The following is a 12136-nucleotide window of genomic DNA, read 5'->3' as shown; positions in this document are numbered from 1 at the left end:
CAATAGGCAACGTCAACAATAGGCAACGTCAACAATAGGCAACGTCAACAATAGGCAACTTCAACAATAGGCAACGTCAACAATAGGCAACGTCAACAATAGGCAACGTCAACAATAGGCAACTTCAACAATAGGCAACGTCAACAATAGGCAACTTCAACAATAGGCAACGTCAACAATAGGCAACGTCAACAATAGGCAACGTCAACAATAGGCAACGTCAACAATAGGCAACGTCAACAATAGGCAACTTCAACAATAGGCAACGTCAACAATAGGCAACGTCAACAATAGGCAACGTCAACAATAGCCACCGTTCGCCACCAAGAGAAGGTGACGCGCCACCACAGCGCTCGTGCCAGGCTGCGTGCACCTTGAGGCCACTGGAAGGTGGTGACAGGACAGACTCAGGTTCTCCGGGTTGATTGACTGAGTTGACTGGACACCACAAGGGAGGATGGGGCTGGATTGAAACTGTACATGCTGAATACATGTCATAAGCAAATGCCTATTTGCGCATATTAAATACAGTACAATAACAACATACATTTTATTAATCGGTGTACATTTATTAAGGATATAGCATAATCGATGTTTACAGAACAACTGTAATGTTTGCCACGACCTCGGGGGAGCCAAAGGGTCCGGCTGTGTTTGGAGAATCACAGCCACGTCGGCGTAATCTCTAAAAGTCTCAATTTGAATCTTCAACCATTGTTGATTCTAACTAACCCAGGCCCTTAAAGCTAAACAAAGGGTGACATGGCAGAGCTAACATAATCTTAACAGAATCTAGTTATGCCTCCTACAGAATGCGGTGTAAAAGATTAAGTGTTATTATTAGTCATTTCAATTTCCCGTTTAGGATAAGGATTTATTACAAGGCTACAATGGTTTCCTTTTTTCTAAATCACACGCGTAATGTCAGTGAATGTATTCCTCTTGCATCCACCTGCCCGAACCTCAGGTGACAGCTCGTTACTCTTGAGGTGCCTCAAAGACAGAACCTGCGGCATTGGAACATTTCCAAACCATTGCCAACAAATCTAATCTTGAGTTTTGTAATGGAAATTCGCTGACGCAGAACACAGTAAAGTATTTTTTTTTCATAATACCAATATTTATGTCAAACTGTGGCCGCAGTTACCGTATGGACAAAAAGAAATACCCGCTATGAAACAATTTCGAGCTGTAACCCAATATACCAGCTTGTACACGTTGCATACTAGACAATGACAAATGAAAGAACCTCCCAAATCTGATAAGGCTGCCCCCATAGTAACAATATTATTTTAAGGCAAAAGGAAATGAGCATCGGCGTTTTTTGTTGTTGTGGCAAACTATGATGAAGTTTCACCCCCGATTGCCCATCCAATTGTTTGTCACTTCAGAAGTGCTGGAGTCGTTCATTCACAGCATCGCCTGCTGATCTTCGCTATGAAAAGACTGCTGTCATTGTCTGTGTCGCTAGATGCATACCCCACGCTAGAGAGTTCGAAGACACTGAGAGAGGCATGACGTTTTAACACTTGTATATATTTGTTATAACCGCTGTTCCTGTGCCCATTCAATAACCCAATGCACATCAAATTACTGTAGAAAGCACAACAAAAACTACTTAAAAGATATATGCATACTTAGACCACAAAAGGGAACTCCAAGTTGTACATTTTATTCTTTCTAGTTCAAGAAAGGTCACGTTTTTTTATTAGATGTGTCTTGAGCAAAAATCGTAGATTTTTATCATTTCAATTGGTGCCACTGAATGAGGAAATCAATGCATGGAATCATTCAATCAATATAGTTTCTTTAATAATGGAGAGGTCGTTTAGATGCACTATCTATTTTGTCAATGTCAGGGTGCCTTCAAGGATTAGGGAGAGAAATCTATCTGCAGTTGCATTACTCGACATTCCTTATTTTCTTTTAAATGTACACTAACGTGCCAATATACGGTGAAATGATAAAGCTTCGTTTGTGATGACGTCTGAGCAAAATCAAACTTTGGAAAATCGTAGCTTGCTAACAAATATGGCGGTGCGCAATTAAGAATGCGTGAACAGGATCTGATGTGAGGCACGTGTTCACTATAGCGTGTAGACATCCTCATTTATGAAACATCTGAACAATGCGAGCGAGCACAACATTAGTAACAACTTTGCATGAGACAGCCTTCAAAATCGTTTCAGAACACGGCCGAATACGTGTCAACTGTGGAGATTGATCAACGTATGTGTCGGGGCTGTATGGATTGTTGCATGGCAAGACCATGAGAGATGGATTGTGGAGACCTTCATCAAGCAATGGATTGATCAGAGCTGTTGATGACAATTTCACAACACGATTTTGGACGTTGTATACAATTATTATTGTAATTATTGGGCACTCATTATTGAGCACACATAAGGTGCCATTAACACATCCCACACATACATTTCATTCAGTACATTATTACATCACAGTAGTAAGAAGGGCTTTTAATCACGATTGTAGCTTCATTATATAAGCATTATTCATAATCCCTGTGAAGATTATAACCTTCAACTAAATGGCGAAAGAATGTGCTCATGACTTTGTATATTTTTGTTTACCAATGTCGAAAACAAAATTTTGTTCGGGAAATTCACAGAACCGCGAAGCTATCAGTTTTAACCCCCTTCGGCGATGTATGCTTTTACCTATCCACTCAAAACTCTCTCCGAATGCACGAAAATCGGTAGGAAAGTTGCGACTCCTGTATTTCCCTAGAGCCGTCCGTACGAGTAGCAAACAACAAATAGGCTGCGGGATCGTAAGCATGAAATAACAATAGCTCAAGTGCACTCGCTCCACAGCAAATATTTTAAAACCAAGAGAGCATGTCTAATGTAGACGAGCTCTAGAAATCATAGCGATACCCTAGGTGATGTCGCTAAGCACATCATGAGGCATTGCCTATGGCTACTATCAGCTGCTAATAACTGTCAGCACACTCCATACTACGGTACACCCCCGTGCTGCCACTCTTGTTCAAACTCGCTTCTACTGCTGAGCATTTAGGCACCACAGTGGCACATAGCATAATGTGTGCGGACAATATCATGGTGACCTCACCAAAACATGTACCGAATTTCCTTTCTTCAGGCAAATGGTCCGCAAATGGAACATTTGGGCAAATGGCATGAACAAACACTCGTAGCTAATGTTATGACGATGGACATTAGAATAGCATTCCCGTGCCCAGCACTCAGTACTGGAATGGTGTTGTAAGGTTCATAGTTGGGGCGTGACGGTGACCGCTGTATGAATAACTGGAAAAGTGAACAAACAATATCAATGAGATGGAAAAAACTGACGGTCAAACGATTACGGAATCGTTTTCTAACTCCCGAGTCATGAGAATTCATTGAATTGCTTGATAAGTCAGAACCATAAATGTGCGATGAGACCAGGGTGTTAGATACCACTTCCTTTTGCAAAGACACCCACTTTGTTGAGAATTGAAACCAATATTTTAACGTTACATTGCTCGTGAAAAATTATGATCGTCTCCACGTATTTTTGAATTTTTTTTTCATTACAAATTGTTACCCATCGCATGCAGTTCAAAAGTTGTACATCCTCTAAAGGGAAATGCCACAGGTATTACATTCATAATCATTTCCTTAACTGCTGGTCTAGGCAAGTGCTCAAAGAAAGGAAAATTGGTTAGCATGCACACATTGCACGGGTGACTGAACTAAACACGACAAGAACGTGAACTGAAGCCGCACTTTTTGTACAGCATCGGGGACATAGTAATATAATATTTTACAACTGTGGTTTCGTGGGAAGAGAGGGGAAATTTCGATTTTATGTAGCACTGCTTCAGCCTCGAGTTGTTCTTAAGGTGACAGAGATTCTGTTACAAGCCTGGCATGCTCTCGACGATAACTGCATAAGTCCTGCCAGTCCAGCGTTAATGTTTGGGAAATAAATTAGTGAAGAAATATTTATAGAAAAAGCATTTTCCATATGTATATCCACACACGAGTCAACGATGGCTGCGAGTAGACACAATCGTAAAATACCTTTACAGCTCATCGGATTCCTCCAGTATAAATAAATATTATGATTCGGATTCTGAAAGCATGCCGATGAATAAAACTACTCAACAAAATCAAAGCACGACTGCTGCCATGAAGAGATGAAATTATCGAGTCTGAATGAATATGTAGGCTCAAGTCATTTAGGAACGTTATTCGAGGCTGCGGTGCACTGCAGAAAATCATAAACGGTAATTGGCTCAATAAGTATATAAAGAGATGTTCTGAGTTCATGCATTGGCTGACCTGATAATATTAGGTGGTGGTGGTGGAGGAGGGACATTGCATGCTTCTCACACCAACGTTTAATAGCCAGGAGTGGACTACGTATTTTGACTGATTTATCGCCTCGACTAAGCGGGATGAATGACTAAAACTAAATCCACTCGGACTTGAATGAAATTCTACCGGTTGTCATCGAGTGCAAGACTTTAACTAAAATGTGTATTATTTATTAAATTGCCATTACCAGGCTCACATCCCAAGCAGCAAGGCGCGACTGGCCAGAACGCACCTCCGATTCGCCCGGTTGGCTACGTACGGTGCGAAAGAAGTTCATAATACAATTCCAGAGCTGCACCTATCTGTCGCTACGGCACCTTTCTTCAGTTTTTTCCCACCGTACCGCAAGATATTGTGCTCTTACGAATATCACAGTCATGCCAGGTGTACTTATTGAAGTATCATCACGCGAGTTTTTATTGCACGATTACTGAAATATTACTCCTGTGAAGACAGCATTTAGTTTAGGTCAATTCCTTTTTCCGGGTATCATTTATCATAACTGATCGAGCTCAATTTGGTCTTGAGAACTCTACTAAACATAACCTTCATTTAAAGCTTTCGTGACTGCAGGGATTCATCTTCTTGGTTCTTTCGGTAAAGTTACGTAGAAGGGAAATAATAAAATAATAAAAATACAACATAATAAAATAAAAGTATTTTATAATGCTTAAATGTTATTATTTTATTATTTAAAACATAATAAAAGAAAAATATTTTATTATGTTTTCTTTTTATTATTTTATTATTTCCCTTCTACGTGACTTTACTGAAAGAACCAAGGAGATAAACATAACCTCTTTTGCATTGCTGAAGATTGCTTCATGCTTGTCTGCACCTTTTTTGTCAAAGGAAAGATACATCAGATGATAACACTGGTTGTTTACGTGTTTAAAACCCGTTAAGTTTTTTCTTTCTAACTTTCTCTCCCTCTCCCTCGTCTTTATATTTCTCCCTGGATCTCAACTGGGGAACACTACGATTAAGTTCAGTCACATGGAAGACGTTCTTTGTGTCTCTGTATGGCTTGTTGAAAATATATTTCTTTTTAATCCGATGGAAGTAGGTTTTTTTTTTCCTGCTCGAGTACACACTGCACTGGGCACACTGACAATCCTTCCAAAGCACCAAATAAATTATTGTATAATACCAATGTTGTGCAGTGGAATGTTAATATTAGGCCAGAGCAGCATGTATTGTATCACTAAAGGTTGCAATTCATGAGCAAATGCATATAAAAGTCGAAGAGAAATATGGCTCAAAAGTTATACTTTTACTGTGCCCTCTTCTATTAATTATCACTGGTATGTCACACCAATGCAGCAGCTTCTACATAATATTACACATTTGAAATGCTTCAAGTGCTGTGGACATTACTGAACATTATCTTTGGTTTGCTCGAATCAATCCATTTCAGGGAGAATACCACTCAGGAATGTTTTACATGCATAAAATGTGCCAATCAATGATACATTGAAAAGCATGAATAATTTGTGAGAAATTAATCAGGTGCATTATGTTACACAATTATAATCATGAGCAGGCTCACTCCTATAGTATGAACACACCACCGAATTATACATTAATCAACATAGCAGCCATTACCAGCATTTTCTGTTTTTCCCAGATGTTTGATGCATTTGCATGCATATGGAGAAATTGCCACCCAACATAGAGCACAAGTCATTAAATGTGCGTCGAGTCTAACCGATGTATACGACACACTTACAAAGTCAATGTGATTATGTAAAAAGGAGGTTGTTTTTCCTGTCTCCGTGGAGCCTATTTTAAAAATGATGGATGAACCACAGCCACAAATATGACTGTGGTTCCTTGTATTCATTTACTATTTCTCCAAACCGATACACGTGCAAATACTTGTACAAAGTCCAACCCAATCTGTCCGTTTCATCTGATGGGTTTTGAGAGGGAAATGCAGCGGATGCCAATTTCGCCATTGAACAAATAATGACCATTGCAATTTTGGGATGGAGGCTCCCGATAACAGGGCTTTCGCTGCTAATGCTTGATTTACCATGATCAAATTTCGCTGTTTAATTGGTTTGACTTTGATTGATTTGGTGAGAAAAGAAATACTGCAGTTGTGTTGAAATCCTCGCAGAATAAAGAAAAAAACGCAATCCAAAATATCCAAGCACAATATTAATTAATGTATTCACAACCACTTCCTCTTTTGATATGTTGCAAGGAAAAGAGGCTGCGGATGACATTTAAAATGTGGTCATTGTGGTAGACAGCGGCTCGTTAAGGGTCTCCAACTGTCGTCCTGGTATTTGAAGTTAATTACACTTGTGACATAGCTAAAATCGAGACATGCAGGGCAACATCATTAAGGGTATATTTCCTTACCTTTAAGTTGATAGTTTTTTTTGTGTGGAATAAAAATATTAATAATTCAGGTACTTTCATTTTTATGCAGAATGTTAATGATATGTTTTACATTAATTGGAATGCAGTTTGTGCTTATTCATACAAAATAGGGAGTTAATTGTATTCATTAATAAATAATTCAGGTTTAGTGATAAGTATGAACAAATAGTGCTTGTTTCTAATAGAGAACGAAAATTATAAAATACTTATCACCGCTATAATGCTATGTTTTAACAAGCAAGATAATTACAAAAAGAAACACATTCAAACGATTTGCTAAAGCCCTGTGATATACATGTCAGGTGTTTAAAAGAATCGAAGAGGGAAAAAAAAAATCACGCAGCAAATATTTATTTCATGCAAAATTACATTTCTAATTTTACACAGATGAAAAAAATGTTGCCTAGAGTGAGATTTTTTTTTTAATTGGATTAAATGATGCAGTTTACAATTGGCTCAAAGCCCACACACCGTCAACACACACATCACGTTTCATTTGCGATGAGATGGGAATGCATCTTCACTCCTGAGACAAATTAACCAAGCATGCAATGACAGCAGAGTGGGTCCCACCACCCAGGAAATTCAACTGGACCACGTTCTGGAATAATAATAATGACCAATACTAATGGTTTTTGCGGTTCTGCTATGTAAGCTCTCTGATGTGCTGTTGGGTTGTACTGCGTGTTGTTCGGCACTAAGTCCGATATTTCGCTCCGAGTGCTGGAAGCTTCTTCGGTAAAATTAGATTTTGTTCCTGAATAAGCTCCCAGAACGTGGAGCGATATGTCAGACATTGTGGCATCCAATCTGAAAACACATCAGAGAGCAATAATGATTAATGTATTCTGGGACATTTGAGAATTACCCATGTTGGACTCTTTAAAAGATGGAAAAACAAGAAATCCACAATGCAACAGTGATTTGTAGCATACCAAAGTTTGTTCTGCAATGTGCAAGTTTGGAATGGTAAAATAAAGGTTTGATATTAATACCTAAATATGACTTGTCTGCCCACTTCAAATGGAATAAGGTCAACCTTTCAACACATACTCTGGGAGGTTATTCACACCCCTAACCAACCCTTATTAGCCAATTTACATCTGCCACATTGGAGAAGAAGATGACAACCTGCTCACGGTCTTCCCTACTACGTGCGAAAGCACAATGAATGTCATCACACCGGCGGCCGAATGCCTGACAAAGGTATCCCGGTCCGAAAAAGCAACAGCACAGAGAGCATTCCACAAGATCGGAGCAATGTGAATGTCGGCCCATCACTGCGAATCATGCAGCTTAACGTCGAGGGCCGCTCCAGTGCGAAATGCGATTACATTGCGAAGATTCTCCAGTTTCAAGAGGTCGACGTGCTTGCACTGGAAGAAACGCATCTGGATCGACAGTGCCCTCAGTGAAAGATAATCAGATACACTCTCATTGCTGCAAGCCACCATCCGAAACACGGCCTTGCAACATACGTAAAGAACGACCTGAAGGTCCAGGTCGTGCCACACACCTCGTCACACTACATCACCATCGAGATCAACAACGTGATAGTGGTCAATGTCTACAAGCCTCCAGGTATGGAATGGTAGTGTCCGGCATTACCGCAGCCAAGCCACCCTATCATCCACATAGGCGACTTCAACAGGCACCACACATTGTGGGGCTATAGCGCCAACGATAGAGCTGGTGAACAACTGACATCATGGGCAGCGGCAGAAGACCAGCACTTGCTCTATGACGCAAAAGACCGCGGTACTTTCAAGTCGGCGAGGTGGAAAAAGTGCTATACGCCCGATTTATGTTTTGTGTCTTGGGACCAGAACGGACATCCGATGCCGTCGACGAGAACAATCCTAGATGACTTCCCAAATAGCCAACATAGACCTGCAATGATCCATATCGGTCTTCAGATAGCGCTCTTCCGCTGCGTACCAAAACCGCGTTGGAGTCTGAGATCAGCTGAATGGGTGAATTTCACTGCGGACTTGGAAGGATCAGTTGGAGTGACGCCTCCACGTGCAGTCAACTACCGTCGTTTCGTTGGTCTCGTCGAGGCAGTTGCCAAGGCCAACATCGCAATCTCTATACTCGTGATATTCCAGCGACATCTCGCCATAAGTTCACATATGCGGATGATATCGCACTCGCAACCCAAGCACGGAAAATGGAGGACACTGAGGTAGTCCTCGAAAAGATCTGAAAACTCTGGAAGAATACTTCAAGAATTAGCACCTTAAGCCAAAGCCATCGAAGAGCGTCGTCTTCACCTTCCACCTGAACAACAGACAAGCTTCGAAAACGTTGAACGTTAACTTCCGCGGGGCAAAGCTAAGGCATGGTGAACACCCTCAGTATCTAGGAGTTACCCTGGATCGGACGCTTAACTACCATCACAACCTCAAACAAGCTAAAGGTAAAACGAAAGCACGAGTGAATATTTTTAAGAAACTTGCAGGAACAACCTGGGAAGCGATGTCAGCATGTTGAAGATATCGACGCAAGCCCTGGGGTGCAAGCCCTCACACGAACCTTGTCGATACCGAAATTAACAACTCGCGTCATATCATCAGCGATTCCCTAAAGTCTATTCCACTCCCGTGGCTTCCTGTGCTGGCGAATATCACTCCGGCCAACATCCGACGCAATGATGCGACGACACGGGAATACAACAAGATAATGAAAAACTTGACTCTGCCGCTCTATCAAGATCTAAAGGAACCCCCACGCCCAAGGCTAAAATCCAGGAGACCGTGCTGGATACGCGCCTCCACCCTAGCAGCCGACAATAAAGACACCGCCACTCGGTGGTCTGAATCATGGGTGGCTATGGACGTGGAAAACAAAAACATAATTCACGTACCCGGCGGTGGAAGTACCGGGATTCTCTCTTCCACGACGACTATGGACCACGCTGAACCGCGCTCGAACACACACAGCAGATGCGTGTACACATTCCATAAATGGAAGATCAAAGAATCGCCCAACTGCGTCTGTGGAGAAGTCCAAACCATCAAGCACATCACCGATGAATGCTTTATCCATGCACATCCTGGCGGTAATGCTGATATCCACAATGCGTCAACCACATCATTGCACTGGATGAGTCACCTTTGCATTCATTAATGACGATCATTAAGAAAAAAAACTGTTGCTTTTCACAATGCCATATGAAAGAACAAGATCTGTCACATTCATCATCTGGATTATTTTTCTTGAAAATTTTGAGTGCAAATGCTTCGGCTAGTTTGTGTCATCCTCATGTAAGTCGTTGTATTATATTGTAATTGTACTACTTTCATTGATGTTGGCCGCTTTGGATTTGCTTCCTATTTAAACAGTTTGTATTTTAACGTATAAAAGAGACGTCCAGTCTCGAAGAGTTTCTCATCATCATCTCGCCATGTTCAATCCACTGTTGGATTAAGGCCCCCCCCTAAACCGTTGCTATATCTCACGATCCTGCAATCTAAAAGAGTGAGCTCCCACCTGGTAACAAATGGATTTTCTGTAACTCCAATTCTCCTGGCTCCAAGGAGCAACGCATTGGCATTACGCTCAAACGTGACAATGCTGTGAAATCACATGTCCTGAAGTCGGGCTGTATCCGTCAAATGTTATGCAATTTGCTCAGGTACACGGTGGAAATGCAGGTTCTCCTCGATAGATATAAAGTGCTCCAGCCACCGAGTTGATCTTACAAACGCATTATATGGCACAGATGTGCAGGTCAGCTCTGAATTCCTCTCATTCCACACGTCCTCCTCCATCCTCAGACGGGAGTTTGAAAAACCTGTCCACAGTGGTGAGGCCACATGGAAACGGTGAGTGCCCAAACCTGTCTCCACCAACTGGTCTTGTGCACCCATTTACTCCTCTTTCGGTATTGGGTGTGATCAAGGTCGGTAAAGGTGCAGTCCCTGCAATTGCTACCTCACTCCACAGCTGACAGAAGACCATCCACTTGAGAGAACTCTGTAGAACCTCTCTAGGGGATATTTTGGCCTCCTCTTCCACGCTAACCAACACAGCATGGCAGCATCCCTGGGTAAACATCTATAATACAATACCATTTGCATAACCATGAACGATAGCATCGCATTAAATCTCTTTTTTTTGCAAGAGCCTGAGTGTATTGGACTCTTTTGGCTTGTCTGCCTACAAACTGAATTACAAATGTACATGTCACATGCATTATATCATTGCATAAAATGAAACATTCTGTACCGTGTACTTTGGCTGTGTGTAATGTTGATTAAGAAAGAGTGAGTGATTATAGCCGAAGTGGTGTAAAAAAAAAGGTCACAATAATGCATAGGCGAAGCAATCAGATGAAGAGTAGATTAGATGCGTGGCCCTTCTCAAAGTGTAATAACTTTAAGTCTAAATTATGGCATAATTACCAATGCAAATTGTATCAAAATAATTACGTAAAGTAAGCAAACACAACAACCAAGCTTTACATTCACAGTGTGCAATATTTTTTTGTTCTATCGGTTTTTTTTTGCTTGAGCTTGTTTAATATTTGCAGATTACTGAAAGCAACTTGACGTAGACCGAGTTTGTCATTTTCATTGGGTAATTGATATCTCTGAGATCCCTGCGGAATTGCAGAAAAATCCACTGCAAGACACTGCAATTTACAATATTTCTTCCGTGCAGCTCGGCAGAAATGACTTTGTTAAGTGCTATATAAATCACACTTTCCACAAACGCACCACGCATATGCACAACCAGTAAAGCAGTCGATAATGCCCCAAGTTTAAGTAATGGGTTTTCTAAGCACATCATCAAAAACCTGAATCCTATCCCAACAATACCTTTTACAAACCTTATACCGTAAATAACACGAAACATGTGCACTGCATATATATGAGCATTTAATAATAATAATAATTTACAGCCGTTTGTCAATCCAGTGCTGAATAAGGGCCTCCCCATGCTGTTTTTGTCATGGGTGTGATTTTACGATACTTCGCCATGCTGGTCACTGCAGGTTGGTGAAAGGGATGGAGGGGGGGTGGCAGTAGGGTGGCCAAGACACGTGCGGATGTAACTCGCTTACTGATATTAGCCCTGGTCCAAAATGGAATTAAGGTTTCCGGTGTAACAGGCTAAACTAACCCCTGCCCCGATTAAACCCGAGTATAGTTTAGCCCAGGCCAGAGTATACCCGGGGGGATAAAGTGTCCTCGGCTAAACTATACCCCCCGGGGATTTAAACTAGACTGGGCCAGACCATACCCCTACAGGTCAGAATATGCCCCATGTGAAAGTTCAAATGAACTTCAATCGATATCTAAAAAGCGTGTAAATGGAAGTAAGAATCTCAATTTGATCAATTGAAGCATTTTTAGGGTTAGGGATAGGGTTAGGGATAAGGTTAGGGTTAGGGA

General features: G+C 41.2%; 1 protein-coding gene across 4 annotated transcripts in view; it reads right to left on the bottom strand.

The window, feature by feature from the left end:
* The window catches only part of LOC144941816 (thrombospondin type-1 domain-containing protein 7A-like), a 233921-nt gene that overhangs the window by 115270 nt on the left and 106515 nt on the right, over window positions 1-12136 (bottom strand). The window lies entirely within an intron of this gene.

The sequence above is a fragment of the Lampetra fluviatilis genome, chromosome 2, assembly GCF_964198595.1.
Source record: "Lampetra fluviatilis chromosome 2, kcLamFluv1.1, whole genome shotgun sequence".
NCBI classification, from domain to species: Eukaryota; Metazoa; Chordata; class Hyperoartia; order Petromyzontiformes; family Petromyzontidae; genus Lampetra; species Lampetra fluviatilis.
Note: the sequence above shows the minus strand (reverse complement) of the source record. Positions and strands in the feature narration are given on the sequence as shown.